Source organism: Cricetulus griseus, chromosome 5, assembly GCF_003668045.3.
Source record: "Cricetulus griseus strain 17A/GY chromosome 5, alternate assembly CriGri-PICRH-1.0, whole genome shotgun sequence".
NCBI lineage: Eukaryota > Metazoa > Chordata > Mammalia > Rodentia > Cricetidae > Cricetulus > Cricetulus griseus.
Genome location: NC_048598.1, coordinates 65,799,592 through 65,820,340, shown reverse-complemented (window position 1 = coordinate 65,820,340; position 20,749 = coordinate 65,799,592). Strand labels below are relative to the sequence as shown.

Here is a 20,749-nt window from a genome sequence, read left to right as displayed (position 1 = left end):
CATGCATGCTGAAAATATGAAAGGTCCAACATTTTGCAGCTATAGTGAGTTCATAAGTGCAAAGACTCTTTCATGTCACGACATAGTGCATTCATGGGACTCCTCTCAAGCTCTTATCCTTACATTCTTTCCAGCCCCTCTTCCACAAACCTGAGAGTTGGTGTTGTAGATACCCACTTAGAACCAAGCATTATAGTTACTCATTCTCAGTACCTTGGATGGCTATGAACCAAATAAAAGAAAAAGTATTTTTTAGGAAAGCATGTGAACGGAGACTATTTTCATTACCCAGCTGCCCAGTCCTAAATAATTGTACAGAAACTTATGCTAATTATAAACTCTTTGGTCTATAACTCAGGCTTATTTTTAACTAACTCTTACATATTAACCCCTTTCTACTAATATGCATTTTACTAAGAGACTTTATGGCTTATTACTTCATTTTCTATATTCCTGATTGTTCAGAGGCTGGCTGGTATCTCTCCAGACTCCGCCTTTCTCCTCTTTATTGTATATTCCATTGGGCTTCCCTGCCAGCCTTATTCTTCCTTGCTAGAGGCCAAATCAGCTATTTTTTATCAACCAATGAGAGCAATGCATATTCACTTCATACAGAAGGGTTATGCCACAGCAAAAAGAATTTCTAGATGTATATATATTATTAAGTATTCTATTAAGCCAATGATGTATGATAACTGCTGAACTTGAATCCCAAGGAGTTGAGAAATATGGCAGCCTTATAAATTAAGGAAGCAAAAAAATGTGTGATTCATTTAAGCTATTTTTGCATCATAGTTTCAAAATGTAACTGACTCATAAAAAAGAAATTGGAACATATTTGATCATTAGCACTTCAAAACACCACTGTTTTAAAAATATATCTATTGAGTCCCACTTTGATAATCTAGGATATTATAACCCAGCAATTGTGTAAAGCCTGGAATGAATATGAGCCTTTTGGACTCTATGTTCAATTTCTGTACTCCTTTGACTGCCTGATTGTCAGTTGTCATGTCTGGCAGTCAGTAGTAGCCTTCTGTATTTACATTTTTAAAATTTTTGGTAACTGGATAGCTAACATCAAATAGAACATTGGACAACAATTTTGCAAGTCTGTGTATGACTTCTAAACACAAAGTATTATCACTAACACATAAACTCTGCCCAATCTCTCTTTGTTAGATTTCTATTCTCATTTCACTTATGTTGCTGTGATGAAAAACTCTAACAACAAACAACTTAGGGGAAGGAGAGTTTATTTGACTTATAATATCAGGATATAGCCCATTATTTTTGGGGAGTCAAGGTAGGAAATTATTCTCACACCCAAGTCAAGAGCAGAGAATAAATACAGGGATGCTTGCTTGATTATTCTCAGCTAGCTTTATCCTCTTAGACTGCTGAGAATTTCCTGTGTAGGGAATGGTACTGCCAACAATGGGCTGTGCCTTCCTGTATGAATTAACTATCAAGACACACTCCCCTCAGATAATTACTCATTAATCCATTTTTAGGATTATTATTCTTTTATTTGTGGTGTTGAAGCACATGCTCAGGCTTGTTTGCTAGGTTAGTGTTGTATATCTGCACTATATCAGCCCAAACCCAAGATGGCTTGAGTAGAAAAATCATATACTATGTCTTTGAATTTTGATTATTTTATGGACCTCAAAATCACACTGAAAAGTATCTGCTCTGATGCAGGAATTAACTATGCACAAATAAAATAATATGAGGAATCTAAATGTGAGGTTTTAATGGGCCAAGCAAAATATCATGTGTACATGTGAGTGTAGTGTGGGCATACAGTTAAGGTGAATGCTTTAGTTTGAAGGAAGAGGAACAAAGAATCCCACTTTCACACCTGAAGATCAGTGAGGGAGAAAAGTGTCTTCCATTTGATTAGTTGTGCTGGGGATAACTGCCCACTTCCTGAGGCAGAGCTTCACACTCCAAGATATGCCTACTAAAAACCTTCTGGGACATGAAGATCTGTGATACCTGAATTCACACACCAACACAGGACACCCATACCAATGTCTTGACAGAGTTAGGGAATATTAATTTCACTTGTTAACATTTTTGTAACTTCCATGTAAAGGTCACTTTTATAGATGTTTTCATTAAAAAGATTCTGATCTGATAATCTTGCCAAGGAGAACAAGTCTAGCATCAAGTTGACATATAAAAGCACATAGGTGAACAACTTTCCAGCCAGTGATCCCAGCAAGAGCCTCACACAGTGCACTTACTCTTCTGGGAGCATTGTTATGCTGTTCCTTCCAGAAACCTCGTGTACTGTACCTGGGCATTGAAATGGTCACCCAGCCAGATATATAGTGTCCAGACAGGTTCTACCCCCAAACAGCTGCGTGGCCTTCACATAATTTTTCTTGTCCAGAGTAAAGTGGTGATTGATGACAGCAGGAAGTGTAATAATGATCCCCTTCTTCATGGAAATTGGGATCCACTTTTCCTTCCTGTACCAGGCCTGCTAACCTCCATGATGTAGTAGATCTCCTCATCCAGGTGCAGGTGCCCCTTGAAGAAGATATTGATTTTCTCCTCATAGTTGGAAAGTGTATGTTTGCATATGGTGATGATGTCCATCCAGAAGTAATTCCTCTTTCTCCACAGCATTTCCAGTTCTGGATCATTATCACACTTGTCAGCATTCAGCTTCCAATAGAGCACTCCCAGTGTGCACAACTGTTCCAGGCCCACTAGGTAATCAGTCTGTGCATGGTGGGGCATGCATGGGTCAGTCACTGACTTCTCCATGTACCAGGACTGCTCCATGTCTGTGCCTGCAAGCATGTGGGGCTGGATGGAGCTGGGCTTGTTAATACATTTTTAACAAGTGATTCTAGATTGTGTCAAGTTTACAGCTAAAGCTAACCAGCACAATTTTTATATGCTAAACATAGCAGGTATGGGCAGCATGAATGATCCCCATAGAAGTTCAGGCCAGACAAAACCCAAGCTTGAAGCAAGGAGGTGGAAATGAAATCAAACTGTCAGCTGAGAAACTCTTGATAATGGATAGCTTCTGGGAGAAGGAGAGTTAATTTTCTTTAAGAATTTAGTTACTGGTAGGTGGATCATACTCCAGTAGAAGGCCACACATTCATGAATACATAGACATCACAAATTAAACTTTATAGGTAAAAAATTAAAAAAAAAACCATAACTGGGTAGGTAGGGAAGGGAGGTGAATATGGTGGAAGTTGGGGAGAGAATGAATATTAATATTAATACTATCCTTTAAAATTCTTTGAAATTCTTTTTACATCATTTCCCCCTTCTCTTTGCTCCCTCTCAAACCCACCCACAAACCCCCTTGTTCTCTTTCAAATACATGGTATCTTTTTTCATTAATTGTTGTTAAATGCATTTATGTATATAGTATAAATATATATTTCTAAATACAACCTGCTCGGTCTGTATAATGTTACATGTATGCATGTTTTCAGACTGACCATTGGTGATGGATAATCAAATGTGTGCTCTTCCCTGGGGGAAGCTAATCCCTCCACCCCATGCTCTCAGCATTCCTTAGTTGCCTGTAGTTTTTTGTGTAGTGTTGAGGCCTCATGGGCTTTTGCCTCTTCACTTTGACATGTCTATTGTTGTCTTTTCTCAGTTCATGTTTAGGCTTCATGTTGGTCAAAGCTTTATAGGTGTAGTTTCTGAGTTCACTACAAGACAACCTCACCACAAACTCCTTGATCTTCTAGATCTTACAATCTTTCAACCCCCTCTTCCACATTGTTCTTAGGGGCAGGAGTTGTTTTGAGAATGGATCTATTGGGATTGGGCTCCATAACTCTGCATTTTGATTGAATGTGGTTTTCTGTAATGGTCTCTAATCTGTTACAAAAAGAGTTTCTTTGATGAGCTCTGAGGACTACACTTATATGTGGGTATAAGATCAATGGATTAGTTAGGTGATGGTTAAAGCATCTTCTCCAAGATGTGGCAGTATATTCTTTATGATTTATTAAAGCTGGCCTAAGTATTCAGAAAACAAAGTCAGCCTCAACCTATAAAGATCAGGCAGTGGTTGTGCACACCTATAATCTCAGGACTCAGGGTTAAGAGATAGACAGATCTCTGTTAGTTCAAGGCCGCCACGGCCTACACAAGAGTGAAGAGTAACAGAGCTCATGCCTTATATGCTAACACCTGGAATCCCATGCCTTTAATTCCTGGACTCATAAGAGGTATTTAATACAGGAACAGGGTCTCAGAGATTCAGTCTGCAGCCACATTGAGGATAGGAAGACATTGAAGCCTCATGATCCTCCAGCAAAGCTGAGGAGATGTTACAGTATGGGGTTTGGTTAAGCCAAGATCACCTTTCATTCTGAGATAAAGTAAAAGCTGGTGACCAGCTGCTTTGCTTCTCAGATCTTCAGCTTGAGCTTGAACCATAATAACAGTCATTCGGTTTTTTATTTATCTTGTGACACTAAGATCCTTGACTTCACTGGCCCTGGGTAGTTGGCTAGGCTTCCAGTAGTAGGTATGATTTCCTTCTTGTTGAATTGGTCTTCAATCCAATTAGAAGCACAAACAAAACATCACCACATTATAACCAAGACAACTTGGAGAGGAAAGGGGTTTATTTCACCTTACACTTCAAAGACATAGTCCATCACTGAGGGAAGTCCAGACAGAAACTCAAACACGGCAAGAATCTGGAGGCAGAGGCTGATGCAATGGTCATGGAGGAGTGCTGCTTACTTGCTTGCTTCCTCTGGCTTGCTCAGCTAGCTTTCTTATAGAATCCAGGACTACCATCCCAGGGATGGTACCACTCTCAATGGGCTGGGCCCACCTCCATCAATCACTAATTAAAAAAATACCTTACAGCCAGATCTCAGGGTCAGTTTTTCAATTGAGGAACCCTCCTTTCAGATATTTCTATTTCATGGGTCAAGTTGAACTAAGACTATCCAGCACAGTTGGATAGTCCTTAGAGTGAAGTAGAGTGCAGTAGTGTCACACATACCTTGGTTGTTAATAACATTCATAGTTATCGTAACTAGATAGGACTGCTGGTTGCTTTTCTCCTTGAAAGCATGCACAATATGTGGTACAATAAAAACTAGTCCTCAGGGAGAAGGCATTAGGGTCAATTATAGCTCAGGGGTCTCTGGATCCAGTGCCTGATGTTTTCAGCAATATGGACTTATAGTCTACCCCTGGGGGGCAACCAAAGGCAAAAGAAAAATGTCTGTGTGGTTTTGGGAGTCTCAAAGTGTTCTGACTAATAATTCAAAAGATGTCTTCTTATGACTGATGTTGGGGTTTTGTTAGGCAGTTTTGGCTCTTGGAGGGAATATTTTCAGCTATTCCAGATGAGAAAATTCATTTAAATGATACACACATGTACATTTGTACACAGACTTACATGGAACACGGGCCTTTTTTCAAGGTAGATAGTTAATAATATGATTCCTTATGACCTTTATCAAAATTCTTACCATTATTTATCTTCCTTCTTCTCTATTTTCCCCCTTTTCCTCCCCCAATTAGATCTCACTCCCCATTTTTTCTCATTTCTCTAGTTGTTAGAGAAGCTGTACCCTGCTTTTTCCTACCCTGTACCCTGGCAACAGTCCATTTTACTTTCCCGGTTTCTGTAGTTACTCCAGGCTATGTACTCATATCAGAAGATTTGGAGTCAGGAACCTCTAATGAGAAGAAACATGTGACATTTGTCCCTCCAGGTCTGAGTTTCCTCATTCAACATGATCTTTTCCATTTCCATTCATTTACCAGCAAAATTCATGTTTCTGAAAGAACTAAATTTAAAGGGAAAAAAATAAAGCCAAAGCTTGCCTTATCAAAAATTTGTAACTCCAGGTTCTTTTAAGCCCCTCCCCTAGTTCTCACGATGTCATAGTCATATGGCTGACTGGAAACTTTAGATGAAGCTTCTCAGTATTCACTCTCTACAAGGGTTCCATCCCTCTCTTTGAAGTCAACAGTAGTTTATTCCTAAAAGCCCTGGCATATCACATTGCCATAGTTCATCTCAGGATATCTTAAGAAATTGTCTCATCATTTCATCTGATCCCACAACAACATATCCAGAAAACCAATCAGGGAGATCCCTAGGATCAGAGAAAGCCTGAGAGGTTTCAGCACTAGCTGTCGTTGGGAATTCAGTGAAGCACAATATGCTCAGAAACACTTTCTTGGTCCACTTTACTCCAGACTCTGTTAATTATCCATTTATAATCTACCCTTCCATAAAACACTTGAAGTCATAGAGTTAGGTTAATCTTTAATCACTGAAAACTGTCAGTTTCTTACAGATAAGCTCTGACATCCTTAAATAATGGGACAATCAGATTTAATGTAGTCATGAATATAGAGTTCTCCCACAGACAAGGACTTCCCACAGCCAGCAAATTACAAAACCAAAACAGCTTCAAGGCTATGACACTACCTGGGCTGGAACAAACTTCACTCTAACAGAAAATACCTGACCTTGTTTTGTTCCCATCTGCCTCTAAATCTTTAGCATCAACAGAACATGTGCCCTATGCTTGCTGGGATCCTTAAATAATTTACTAAGAGATCAAGTAACTCAGGAGCCATAAACAAAAGTACCAGGAGAAAGAGACTGACATGAAAATATAAAGGATTGAGAGTTTCGTTGTGGTAGAGAGCACAAGTGGTTATGGTTTCTATACTTAGGCTGCAGAAAAAAATCCCTCTAGTTAGTTTTTTTTTTTTTTTTTGCTAATTAAAAGGCAAAATGAATGTATATTTTTATTGATTTAAAGATCTTTTGGTTCCTTGTGTAAAATAGTTTTATAAGATAATGTTGAAGATAAATTCCTGAAAGTAGCAAACTGACCTATTTAAAATAACTGATATAAAACAGAACTAAATAGTAGCCCCCAGATATTAGTAGTATCTACAGTTGGTTAGTAATCAGGGGTTGAAAGAAAATTTTGACAGTGCTGAGTGTCAAGTTAATAAGGTTCAATGGGTTACAATGATTGCTTTACTTATTCATCTCAATAAAGTTTTATGGCTGACAATGCTCTAGGTGTCTGAAACACATTTGCAAAAAAACATATAGGGGTGTTTCTCTTGGTAGAAGTAATGTTTTATGGGGGGAGACACTTCCCAACCACACATGATATTATGGTTTTATTCAATCTCTCCTGCAGACTCCTGGATTTGAACAAATTACCCAGATTCTTGTGGTGTGGTTTTGGAGGGTTTTAGAACATTGGGGAGGTAGGACATAGCTTGATGATGGGAATATGGGGGAGTGAGCTCTCCTTCCTGTCCATTCCTCTTCCTGATACTGAAAGAAGTGAGCAAGCAACCCACAAACAGGATGTTATGGGGGAAGTGCTTCTGTGTATGTGTTTGTCTTATTGGATGATAAATAAAGTACTGTTTGGTTAATGAGGCAGCAAGTTAGGCCAGAGTAGGAGTCAAAGGGGATTCTGGGAAATGTAGTAAAGGTGTGTGGTGATCCAGGCAGGAAGTGACATAGCAGGGAGACTCATATATAAACAAGGGCAAGAAGGAAGTTATTCCTTTTCTCTCTTCCTCCTGGTCTCTGCTCTGGAGTCACCATGTGATCTGTCAGCAAGAGAGGGCACTAGCAGAAGGTGTCTGATAAGATAAGTCTTGTAAAATATATAGATTTATGATAATTAAGACTGAGTTAGCAGATAAGAAATCCTAGTCATTGGCCAAGCAGCATTTGTACCTAATATAAATCTCTGTGTGCCTCTTGGGACCTTAATAGGGTGGCAGGCGGAAATAGGGCATCCTGGCGGAAAGTGTCCATGTGGTGGCAGGGCTCGGGTAGCTTTGGAGTAAAGATTTATTGTTTCAAGGATGCTTCTGCCACCAGGCTTTTCCTACGACAATGGCCTATACCTTCAAATATTGGGCCAAAATAAACTTTTTCTTCCTTAAGTTGTCTTATGTTGGGTATTTCATCACAGCAATGGTAGAAAAATAACAAATGAGAGTAACAACTAGATACCTAGACAATTACCCAAGGCTCATCTACAACATTGGGGCATCCAATACTAGCCTGACATATCTAACATATGTTTCCATAAAGCAGGATATTCTTAAGGACTGTCCTACATTGTCTTGGCCAAGTTCTGCATTCACTTTCTTTGTGTCCTGTTGGTCCAATTTGGAGAGTATACTGTCAGCATTTAAGGCAAGAACACTTTCTTGCTAAGTAGCTAACTTTTGCCACAAAGTAAGTAAACTCCATGTGGAGTTTCTTTGATATCCATCAAGTAGTTCCTTTTAAAAATAGACTCAATAATCTACCCTTTCATTCTATCAGAATTGGAATTAGGAAATAGAAGACACTACGGATATATCTAAGAGAGTTATTCAACTTTCTTCTCTTCACATTGGTGATATTTCTGTACAGTCTCAGAAATGATACTATCAGACTCACATATTCTGGTCTTTGGATAGAGAAAGAAATGTCTTATAGGCTGTATTGGTAGCATATCACATTGCTGTGACAAACATCTGGCTAAAGCCACTTAAGGAAGGAGCCTGAAGTAGCTGGTCAGGCAGGAGGCAGAGAGATGAATGCTGGTGCTTAGCTCACTGTCTCCTTTTTATTCAGTCCAGGACCTCAGTCCATGTTATGGTTTTTCTCACATTCACTTTGAGTCTTCCATTCTCAGTAAACCCAACCTAGAACATCCCTCCCAGCCACGACCAAAGGTACTTTTCTTTATGTGATTGCAAATTGACAACTTTCCATCTTCACGTTCTTCTATTTTCACATTAAACTGGGCTTTGACTGTATTACCATATTTCATAGGATAAAAGTACTGCCCAGAAGAAGCTAAGATACAGCTGCAGGGGTAACCCATTAACCTTCATCACTTAACCTCCTCTCTGTTTACTTATACAGCTACTGAAAGAATGGCTGTTTCCTCTCAAACATCTTTTCTTTTCCTGTTCTCATTCATATCCTGCCTCTTCAGGGAATGTTCCTTTCTCATCTTCTGAATGACCACCTGCTCATCCTTCAATATGTGGTCAGTCATAAGTTTGAAGGCCTTTGAAGCACAGCTAAGTGGGGCAAGTCATGATCAAATGATGGGCAGAAGAGATAAAAGGGGGGAACTGATTTTCTCTTCCAGCTTGGACACAGAATATTTTCTTTGCTTATTTTAATTGTATTTACTCACTTATTTTGCCTGTTGTGATGGGCACAGCATATACCACATGATCATGTGTGTTCAGGGGACATGCTGTGAGAGTCTGTTCTCTCCTTGCACCATGTGTGAATCAGAGATTGAACTCAGGCTTGGCAACAAATGTATTTACCCACTGTGCTACTAATCTCCCCTGAATTTTTCTTTGACTGTTACAGAATTTCTAGAGAGCAGAGCACATAAAACACTTGTTCAGGTTTTAAGCTGGAGACAACAATATATATTAGAATTAATATTACTGTATTTTTGTTTGGTGTGTTTCCTTTATGATATGATTTTATTAATTAAATTTATTCATTTATTTTACATCCAAATGCAGTTTCCCCTCAAAGTTACTAGCCCATGTCCCCTCAACACTCCAATCCATCCCTCCTCAGTTTCTGTTTAGAGAGGGGCAGATCTCTCAGGTGTGTCAACAAAGTATGGCATACCAAGTTGAGGTAGGACTAAGTTCCTACCCTAATACTAAGTCTGGGAAAGACAATGCAATATGAAGAAGAGGTTCCCAAAAGCCAGCCAAAGCATTAGGGACAGCCCCTGCTCCCACTGCTAGGAGTCCCACAAGTGGACTAAACTACACAACTGTCACATATGCAGAGGGCCCAGGTCAGTCCCATGCAGGCTTCCTGGCTGTCAGTCCAGACTCTGTGAGCTCCTATGACCCCAGGTTAGTTGTTTCTGTGGGTTCCCTTGTGATTTCTTTGACCCCCTGTCTCACACAATCCTTCTTTCCACTCTCCAGCAGGATTCCCTGAGATCAGGCCAATGCTTGGTTGTGGTCTTCATCTGTTTCCATCAGTTACTAGGTGAAGGCTCTCTGATGGAAATTGGGGTAGTCACTGATTTAGCCTCTCTGAGTCTAAATTATTATCCTTACTTTATTGCTAATATCCACTTACAAGAGAGTATATTACAGACTTGTCCTTCTGGGTCTGGGTTACCTCACTCAGGATGATTTTTTTCTAATTCCATCCATTTCTTTTCAAGTTTTCTGATGCCATTGTTTTTAGCACCTGGGCAACACTACATTGTGTAAATACACCGCATTTTCTTTATCCACTCTTCAGTTGAGGGGTATATATATTGTTTTCAGGTTCTGACTATTACAGAAGCTTTTCAGTAATTTTCTATTAATTAAGCTTTATTAATTGTCAGTCTTAGTGCCTGTGCTATTCAGGAAGTTGTCTCTTATGCCAATGCTTCAAATGCTTCAAGGTTATTTCCTACTTTCTCTTCTATCAGGTTCAGTGTAAACGGATTTATGTTGAGGCCTTTGATCCATTTGGACAAGTTTTGTGCAAGGTAATAGGTATGGACCTATTTGCATTCTTTTACATGCAAACATCCAGTTATGCTAGCACCATTTATTGAATATTCTTTCTTTTTTCCATTGTATAATTTTGGCTTCTTTGTCAAAATTTGGGTGTTCATTGGTGTGTGGATTTATGTCTGCATCTTTGATTTGATTCCATTGATCCACTTGTCTGTTTTTATGTCAATACCATGCTGTTTTAATTACTATACCTCTGTATTAAAGTTTGAGGTCAGGGATGGTGAGACATCTGGCAATTCTTTCATTGTACAAAGATTTTTTAAGCTGTCTTGGGTCTTTTTTGTTTTTCCATATTTTCCAAATTTGAGTATTATTCTTTTAAGGTCTGTAAAGAATTGTGCCAGAAGTTTTGGAGAGATTGTATTTAATCTATAGAGTGCATTTTGGTAAGATGGTTGTCTATTAAAACATACTACTCCAAGTTCTAGCTAGAGCCATAAGACAATAAAAGGAAATCAAAGGGATACAAATTGGATGGAAGAAGTCAAAGTATCACTATTTGCAGAAGATATGACCCCAAAAATTATACCAGATGGAATTCTACAGCTGATAACCACCTTTAATGATGTGCATGGACACAAAAATAACTCAAAAACTCAGTAGTCCTCTTATATACAAACAATAAATTGGGAGAGAAAGAAATCAGGGAAATAACACCCTTCAAAATAGCCACAAATAATGTAAAATATCTTGGGATAACTCTAACCAAGCAAATGAATGACCTGTATAACAAGAATTTTATGTCTTTGACGAAAGAAATTGGAGAAGATATCAGAAGATGGAAAGATCTCCCATGATCATACATTGATAGTATTTAGTTGTTTATCATTATTTTGAGACAGTTTCCTGTGTGTTCTGGGCCAGACTGCAGTTTGCTATGAAGAAGAGGATAACCTTCATCTCCTGATCCTTTTGCTTCTGAGTGCAGGGTTTACAGGTCCATATCTGACATATAATTTATGTAGTGCTGAGAATTGAGTCTGGGGTCTCATACCTGCTTCAAAGAAAACTCTAATAACTGCGTTGTATACACTCTCTGGAAAGCTTAGAGCATGTAGTGTGTTTACCACTTAGGAACGGACTGCTGCATTAAAGGAGCACAGCCAGATAGGACAGACAAGTAAATGAGATTAATTCCCAGAAGAGGACATCACAGTCTGCTAATGGTCAGGTGTGTGAAGATTTCAGGGTCAGTGTGTTCTCATTTCAGCTAAATTTTTTAAATTTTATTTTAGGTTAAGATTTTTTTCTGTTTTCTGTTTGTTTTGGTTTGGTTTGTTTGTTTGTTTTGCTTTTTTGGGACAGGGTTTCTCTATGTAGCTTTGCAGCCTATCCTGGCACTCGCTCTGGATACCAGGCTGGCCTCGAACTCACAGAGATCTGCCTGCCTCTGTCTCCCGAGTGCTGGAATGAAAGGCATGTGCCACCAACGCTGGTTTGTTTTGTTTTTTGAGACAGGCTTTCTCTGTGATGCTTTCACTGTCCTGGAACTCATTTGACAGACCATAGAGATCCATCTGCCTCTACCTCTTCACAAGTGCTGGGATTAAAGGTTTGCTCCACCCCTGCCCAGATTAAGATTTATTTTTAACAAAGGGTGTGTGTGTGTGTGTGTGTGTGTGTGTGTATGAAAGTTTGTGCATCTGAGTTCAGGTAACCATGGGGTCCAGAATAGACATCAGATCCCCAAAAGCAGGCGTTAAAGGTGTCTGTTAGGTAACTGACATGGATGCTATGAAATTAAACTCATATCCCCTGGAAGAGCATTAAGCTATTTAACTGCTGATCTAGCGCTCTAGTCACAAAATATTTTAGTTTTAAAAAATATAACTTTCTATATATGTATCAGATGATTATTGAATTTTCTGCAAGTAATCTCCCACTTACAGGGAAATTTATTGAATTTTCCTGTTGTATATATTTGACATTAGTATTAATACAATTTACATATCTTGAACAGCGTTTAAAATCTCATTTTTTCCTTTGAGAATTTTATACAGTATATTTGAGCATTGCATCACTCCACTCTTCTCATTCCTGCCCCTCATCCCTTCATTTCCTTTCCACCCAACTCTTGTTTTCTTCTTTGTCCATCAAGCCCATTTCGTGTTGTTCAGTGACTCTTTAATACTAGCACTTCTCTGATGTGGTCAGCCTACCAAGGGCCATACAACCAATACAACAGCAAAAACAGCAACAACAAAAACTTATTTCTCTTCTTCCCACAACAATCAAATACTAATATTTTCTCAACTAGTGTTGGCATTCTATGTTGAATTTCTTGGCTTCTATCCTGGGATTTTTGCCTGGCTGGAGCTAATAAAGGTCTTGTGCATGCTGGCAAAGTCACTGTGAGTTCACATATGCATCTGGTATGCTGTGTCCAGAATGCACTGTTTCTTTGAAGTTTATTCGCCATCTTTGGCTCTCACAATCTTTTTGCCCCATCTTCCTTGAAGACCTCTGAACTTTGGGGTAAGATATGAATGTATGATTTAGGGCTAATATTGCTACATCATTTAAATCTCTACATGTTGACCAGTTGTGGTGGTCTCTGTTTTAATTTCAAGGAACTTCTCTGATGATAGTTAAGAGATGCTGTGATCATGGGTAAAACAATAAATCATTAGAAGTCATTTGAAACTCTATCCATTTAGCAAAGTAATCATGTTGGGTTCTCCACTAGGAACTATGGCCTTATTTAGCTACAAGTTCTTGGCCACATCACAGTTCCAGGTATGGGCTCCAGCTCATGGAGTGTGCCTTTGCTCCAAGCAGAAAGTGGTTGGTGACTACCAAAATATTAATACTAGTATTATACTGTTGAGCCTATCTTGTTTGGCCAGTCATTTTAGCTCATAGGATTCACATCTTGAAGAGATTACAGTTTACTGTTTTCTTCTGGCATTATTCACAGCAACCTCTAAAACAGTAACCCTAGCAAACAAGGATGGAGTTTTCAGGTAAGTACCGGATTGGCATCTCCAGGTTCTGTGATTCAAATATGTGGTATCATCAGTAACAAAATCTTACCATAAAAATCCTGCAGGGTATCCAAGAGTATTGACCAGACCCTGTAATCCTTGGCAGTCTATGTGACTTCTTTGGCTCATTGAAGTAATCCATTTCTAAAAATGTAGTTTTTATTTGCTAGTATGATATGTGCAGTAGGAGTTTTCCTCACTGTCAGAGGGTAACTCAATAAAAACTCTTTCATATATGTTTATGTGTTTATATGCTTATATGTATGTATATGTTTATGAAGATGTTGTAGTAGTAGGTTTTCATATGGCTTTTTCAAAAGGCCTTTAGTGTTATTTATTCCTCCTCATGTCCCCCCTTTATCCTGCCCTCCCACTCTACACCCCAACTTTTGTTCCATTGTTGTTCTTTAACCAGGTGTTGTATATCTCCCTACTTGAAGTCCTATCCCAATGACTCCTTAATTCATTCTTGACTTCTGTGGGTAATCCAAGTGTAACATATACATTTGAAGATTAAAAAGTAACATCTAAAGCTGGGTTTTGTGGCCCACGCCTTTAATTCCAGCACCAGGGAGACAGAGGTAGGTGCATCTCTGTGAGTTCAAGGCCAGTCTGGTATATACTTCCAGTACAGCCGGGACACAGAGAAACCCTGTCAAAAAAAAAAAATCCAATCCCCATCCCCTCAAAACAAACAATCCCCCCAAAACAACAACAACAACAAAAAAAACCAAACAATCAATCTAACTAGCATCCAGAAACGAGAGAGGAAAAAAAAACCTGTGTCATTTATCCTTCTGTGATTAGGTTACCTTCTTCAGGATGAATAATACCAGCTCTTTCCTTCTATCCACAAATTTCAATTTTCTTAACAGCTTAATAATATTCCATTTCAAAAATGTAGCACATTTTCATCATTCATTCGTCAGTTGATAGACATCTAGGCTGTTTCAATTTACTGCCTATTGTGAGTAGAGCAGCAATGAAAATGAATGACCAGGCATTTCTATAGTAAGATATAAAATATTTTGTGTATATGACGAATAATCATATAGCTGGATCTGAGGAAATTTTTCTGGTGGTTGTATCAGTTTGCACTCCCACCAGCTATGAAAAAGTGTCCCTCTTCCCCAACATTCTTGCTGGCTTGTGCTACCATTTGTTTTTATTAATCTTTTTTTGTTTGTTTGTTTTTCAAGACAGGTTTCTCTGTGTAGCTTTGAAGCCTATCCTGGCACTCACTTTGTAGACCAGAGACTAGCCTTGAATTCACAGAGATCCTCGTGCCTCTGCCTCCCATGTGTAGGGATTAAAGGCGTGTGCCACCAACGCCCGGGTCTTTTTTATTAATCTTGGCCATTCTTCCTACAGTAAGATGAAATATCAAGGTAGTTTTAATTTGTAAATTAAATTTCCCTGATGTCGAACATTTTAGGAAATGTCTCAGCCCTTTGTATTTAGCTTCCTTATTTAGATGTATTCCAAAATGATTTTAACACTACTGATAATAGGGTTGTTTTATTTCTGAATTTATTTTTAAATATATTTACATTTGTATGTAGGAAAGACACCAAGTTTTTATGTGTCAGTTTTATACCTTGATACTTTATTAAAAGTTTTTATCAGCTATAGAAATTTTCTGGTGGTTTCATTAGAGTCTTTTTTGAACACAGCCATATAATTTTGAAATAATATTGGAGATTTTTTCCCTATCTCTTTCCCCTTTATCTCTTTCAGATGCCTGTTACTCTAAGCCTTTATATAGTATATTGAATTATTATTTAGTAATGTGTGTTTCCATATGAGAGTTTGTGCATATGAGGGTAGGTGCCCACAGAAGTCAGGAGTGGGAATCAAATTCCCGAGACCTGGAGTTACAGGTGATTGTGTAGTAGCCAGCCTAAGTGCTGGGAAACAAACACAGGTCTTAGGGAAGAGTGGCAGAAGGCTCTCTCAATAGTAAACTAGCCTTGTAGCCCCCAATCTTCTCTAAAGTATATATAACCAAGAACATATCAGATGATTATTGAGCCTTCTCTGATTAACTTCCTACTTTCAGGGGAATTATTGAAAAATTTTTTTTATATGTGTAACACAAATATTAATAAATTTTCTAATTTAAAACAGGATTTAAACATCTCAAAATTTCTAAGAGAGGTTGACTGATGATTGTTTACTAAACAAATGTATCAAAAATCTTTAATGACAACATGAAAATTATCTGATAATTTTTGTTCTTCATAGTCCAAGCTGGAGTTTCTTCATATATAAATGCTGAACTATGTAAAATTAGTATTCTTTATAGACCACAAGATGTATTTTAGGGAAATTGGAAACCTAGAGAGCAATATAGAATGACTATTGTATTACACGGGTAAGATTTGGCTGAATGAGCAATTGGAGAAAATGGGAGACTATGAGAGATGCATGTCTCCATATTCATGCTGTGAAGTGGCTGCTATCCGCATGGCACTGAGTGTTGAATATAACTCTAAAGTACAAAAATAAAGCAGTATCTAGGTGACAGCAATCATACCATTTCCATCTTCAACAGAAAAATCCTTCCTTTTATAATCTTCCCCCTAATGGAAAAGATTACTTCCCTGAAAAAGAAAGCATCATACTAAAGTACATGTGTGATTTTCTGTGTGTGTGTCTCTGTGTGTGTGTGTGTGTGTGTGTGTGTGTGTGTGTGTGTGTGTAGGTTTGTGTGCATGAGTTCAGGTACTTGTGGAAGTCGGGAGATGGCATTGATGGCATTGGATCATCTCAAGCTTTAGTCACAAGTGGTTTTGAGCTGCCTGCCACAGGTACTGGGAATTGAACTCTGGTCCTCTGCAAGGACAGTGTGTAACTCTTTGTTGGTTTGAATAGGAATGGCTCCCAGAGGCTCACATATTTGAACGTTTGGTTATCAGAAAGTGCCACTAACTGACAGTGTTTAGGAGTTGGGAACTTGGTGAAATAGATATGCCCTTTTGGGAAGAAGAATGTCACTGGGGGTAGGCTTTGGTGTTTCAAATGCTCAAGTAAGTCCCATTAGTTTCTCTCTTCCTGTTGCCTGTGGATGTGGATGTAGAACTCTTAAGCTGAATCTCTACCACCATGTCTCCATGCTTCCTGTCATGGTAAGAATGAACTAAACATCTGAACTGTAAGCCAGCCACAATTAAATATTTTCCTTTGTGAGTTGCCATGTTCATGGTATCTCTTCACAACAATATAACATTGACTAAGTTATACACTTAATCATCAAGCCCTCTCTCTAGTTCCTGGGATTTCTTTTTTAGATCTTTATGGAATGACAGACGTGACAAGGGGAGATGGCTCAGTGAGTAAAGTGATTGCTGTGTAGCCATGCGAACCTGAGATTGAGTCTTCAGGATGTACATTTAAACTCACCACCATGGTGTATACCTGTAATATCAGGTCTACAGATGTAGAGACATCAGCAATCCAAGAACTTGCTGGCCAGACAGTCTAGCTCATTGGCAAGCTTAAATTTCAGTAAGAGACATAGTCTCTGTCTCAAACATAGCTCAGAAAATGATAGATGAAGACACCAGATGTTGATTTCTGGCCTCCATATATGGTTGTGTATATGCACACCTTCATTAGATGAAAAATATAGAAAATAAAATTGAGGGGCTGGAGAAGTGGCTAAGTGCTCTTGCAGAGAACCTGTGTTTGGTTCATAGCACCCAGGTGGATCACCTCACAAATCTGTAAACTCCAATTCCAAGTTTTAGTGCTTCTGGCCTCTGCATCTTCCCACATACCTCTAGTACAGTAACACCCACCATGGATGCAGTTTACAAATTCAAAAACATTGCATAGAATATTTCCAGGTTTTAGGCACTGGATATGAATAATGGTGAGAAACAAAGGAAGTGATCTTTTTGCTTGGCTTCCCTACCTGAGGGTGTCCTTATCATGTGGCACACTAATGGGCAGATGAGGAACAGAAGATCATCTCAATGAGCTTACAGATATTTCTGACAGCTCACAAAGGCCACAATGAAAACAGAAAAGAGTGTAATAGATAAGGTTCTAGAAGAAGGCAACCTTCATGTCTGAAACCAACATTCACATGTACACAGGAGGAAAGTGATATCTAAATGAGTTTAAAGACAAATTGCCTAGTGTTGGTATAGCACAGTGGAGACAGCTTAGAGAATAGACACTTGTAGAGGAGGTGGGCATGGTTGCATGGGCTCTGGTAACTGCAACATGCTTTGAGATGGATTTTTAAATTTTGACCTCATTGACAATAAAAACCTGCCTAAGTCTCAGTCAATGCATTGCTGTAAGTCTGCCTAATAAATAGATTGATAGCAATGTAAAAAGATCAAAGAGCTTACTATCAACAAACTGCATTTTAGAGGAACCCTGAAGATGTTTATAGGAACAAAGGCATTCAGAAACCAATGAGATGAAATTTAAAGTGCACACTAGTAGATGCAATACTTCCTGCTTATTTTGTCCTAGTGTAATTCTAGAATTGCATACCTTCAGTTTGATTTTAAGATTGAATCTTATACTGAGTTTCTTACTGTTCAGAGTGCCTAAAGTTACTATACCAGACTCTCAATATGCAATTCAAGAAAATAAGTGAACTTACGTTTCTCTTTCCATAATAATGTTCATTCATTTTGAAATGCTATTCATTCAAAGCTTGGTCTTATTGAGTTCTTTTCCACCTAAGATCCCAGAGAATTGGAATATTTCAATGTCATCCTTTTCTTTACCTTGAACTTAGAGATATGACTATATGTCATTTATCTTGTAAATCTATTCAAAATCTCAAGGTCAGCTTCTTTCTTCCTTCCTCCCCCACTCCATACTTAATTTCTGAGTATTCTTTTCTTGGGTAATGCTGTATTTGGAAGGCTCTGACCGGAGCACTGTAATCAATAGAATTTTAAGGTTCTTATGGATTTACAGCTATATCACTTTCATGGAGCATCCTTTTGGCCATAGTGTGGCTCAGTGGTTCAGAGCATGGACTGCTCCTGCAGAAGACCTGAGTTCATTTCTCAGCACCTGAAAATCCAGCTCAAAGGCCCTTAGTGCTCTCACTCTTCTGCTCTCTACAGGCACTGCAGTCATGGGCACAACTCTCCCATTGGTGCTCTCCCACAAGTCTCACATAATTTAAAAAATGGAGAGAAAATACTAATAGTATAATTTGATAGTGCTAGAAAATGACAGAAATAAGACAGAGTTCTTGGACATGCATTTTTGTGTGTGGCATGGATCCAACTCATGTCCTCATTGTTCCAAAGCAAGCACTTTAGCCACTGAGCCATGGTCCTAGTACTATTTTCTTTGATTTACAATATATTTGGGTCCCACTGCAGCACATTTAATTCTTGTCTGTGTTATGCATGTGGCCATGACTCAAGTCCATATTCCTAAACTTAATCAATGGGCTGATGATGGAGACACCCCCAGTGTAAGCCATCTTAGTGACCTGCATTCATGTAGAAAAGAGGTTCATTGAACCTGTGATTGATGACACCTTCTGTGTCCATTTCACATTCAGAAGGAAAATGGCAAATCTATAATTACCCTAGTCGATAGCATGCTGTTTCTGAAACACGCCAGGGTAGAGAGCGCTACCCTCATTGACATATTGTTTCTGTGAACAATTAGGCTTCCTTTTAAGTCCCCAGTAGCCACAACAAGAAGATAATACATGAGAAACAGGTGGTGCCAGAGAGTTTGGACATTGGCTTGTCCTGTTAATGAAGCAGGTGGCTTCTGCAGGACTGCAGCTCTTTGTCAACTGCTTTTGTTATTGTCACGTTTGATCTGGAATTAATCAGTATTACAGCAGAGAGCTGCTGCAAGAGTGCTCTGAAATGGAGAACTGTTAGCCTGCTCTGTTGATGGAGAGTCTCAACTATCTCAAGAAATGTAACTTGGAAATAATTTTGATGATTCCTCTGCTTCTTTAATTTTAAAAGTATTAGGGCCCATCTTATTTTGAAAAGTTTCCAATTGTATCTAATTACAAGAAAGGAGTACACTGAAAGATGTAAATGTCACAATTATGTAGGTGTTATTTGGATAACACGGCCACTTTTTATTGTTTTATCAATTTTTTTTCTATGTGTGAATACATGTCTGGCATGAAAAGCAGATGGGGGATCAGAGAACTACTTGTAGGGATTGGTTCCCTCCTTCTAACACGTGGGGATCCAACTCATCATCAGCCTTGGAAGCAAGTGACCTTACCTGCTGAGCCATCTCACTGTCTATACATGGATGAATTTCAGTAAGTCTTACATATACTATTTGTCATATTAATAACAAATATAAAAACAACTGTATCTCCATTCAAGCAGAAGTTAAGGAGCAAAGGTTTAAAGCAACTCAGCATTGCACTGTTAGAAATAGTCAAGTCAGTTGAATCCAAACCCATATGAATCTTAGTGTCTCTCTGATTTCAAATGGGTATTATGTATTCATGGAGATGATTGCTTAATTGATAAAGTTATTTGCCATGACATAACTTTCCTGTTTTTTATGTCCCTAAGAAAGCAGTATAATTAGACTTGTCATTACTGAATATATGATCATGGTAGTATGCTAAAACCACCAACTTTATTTAAGAAAATCACTATAATTCATGGTTAGCTGATCAAGGTAGACTTAACATGCATCCACAAATCAGCATAAGTTGGCCAGAAACACACAATTGAGTTTTTTGCCAGAATAAAACATCTGTAGAAAATAGGAAAACAAGCATGAATTTAGCTATGAAATGGTTTCTATATCACTTAATTAGTCAGATATGGTCACAAATCTGAATTTGAATTGTTGCTATGAAAAGCAATTTAATTTGAGTTTTATTTGAGACCTAAGTTTGTTCATATCTTTTGGAATGGTCTGCCCAAACAAATATAATCTCTACAGTATAATTATAAAAATTCTTAATTTACCATAGAGGATTATGTTTTTGCAGTTCCACCGGAACATATTGGTCTTTTTACCATCAAAAGGAAATTGGTTTCACTTGAGTTCCATCAGGTCAGGCCTAAGAATCACATAACACACTGCATGTGAGCTACTTCTTTGTGAGGGCAGCAAAAGATACTGGTTAGATGATAAACATTTCCTGCCTGCCTCTGTCCCTCTCCTGTCTCAAAGGGAAGAATCCTTTAATCATTGACCAACATCTGTTA

At 38.4% G+C, this 20,749-nt stretch overlaps 1 pseudogene; it reads right to left on the bottom strand.

The window, feature by feature from the left end:
* Positions 1 to 2,268: 2,268 nt before the first annotated feature.
* Positions 2,269 to 2,799, bottom strand: LOC100760419 (annotated as a pseudogene).
* Positions 2,800 to 20,749: the final 17,950 nt, after the last annotated feature.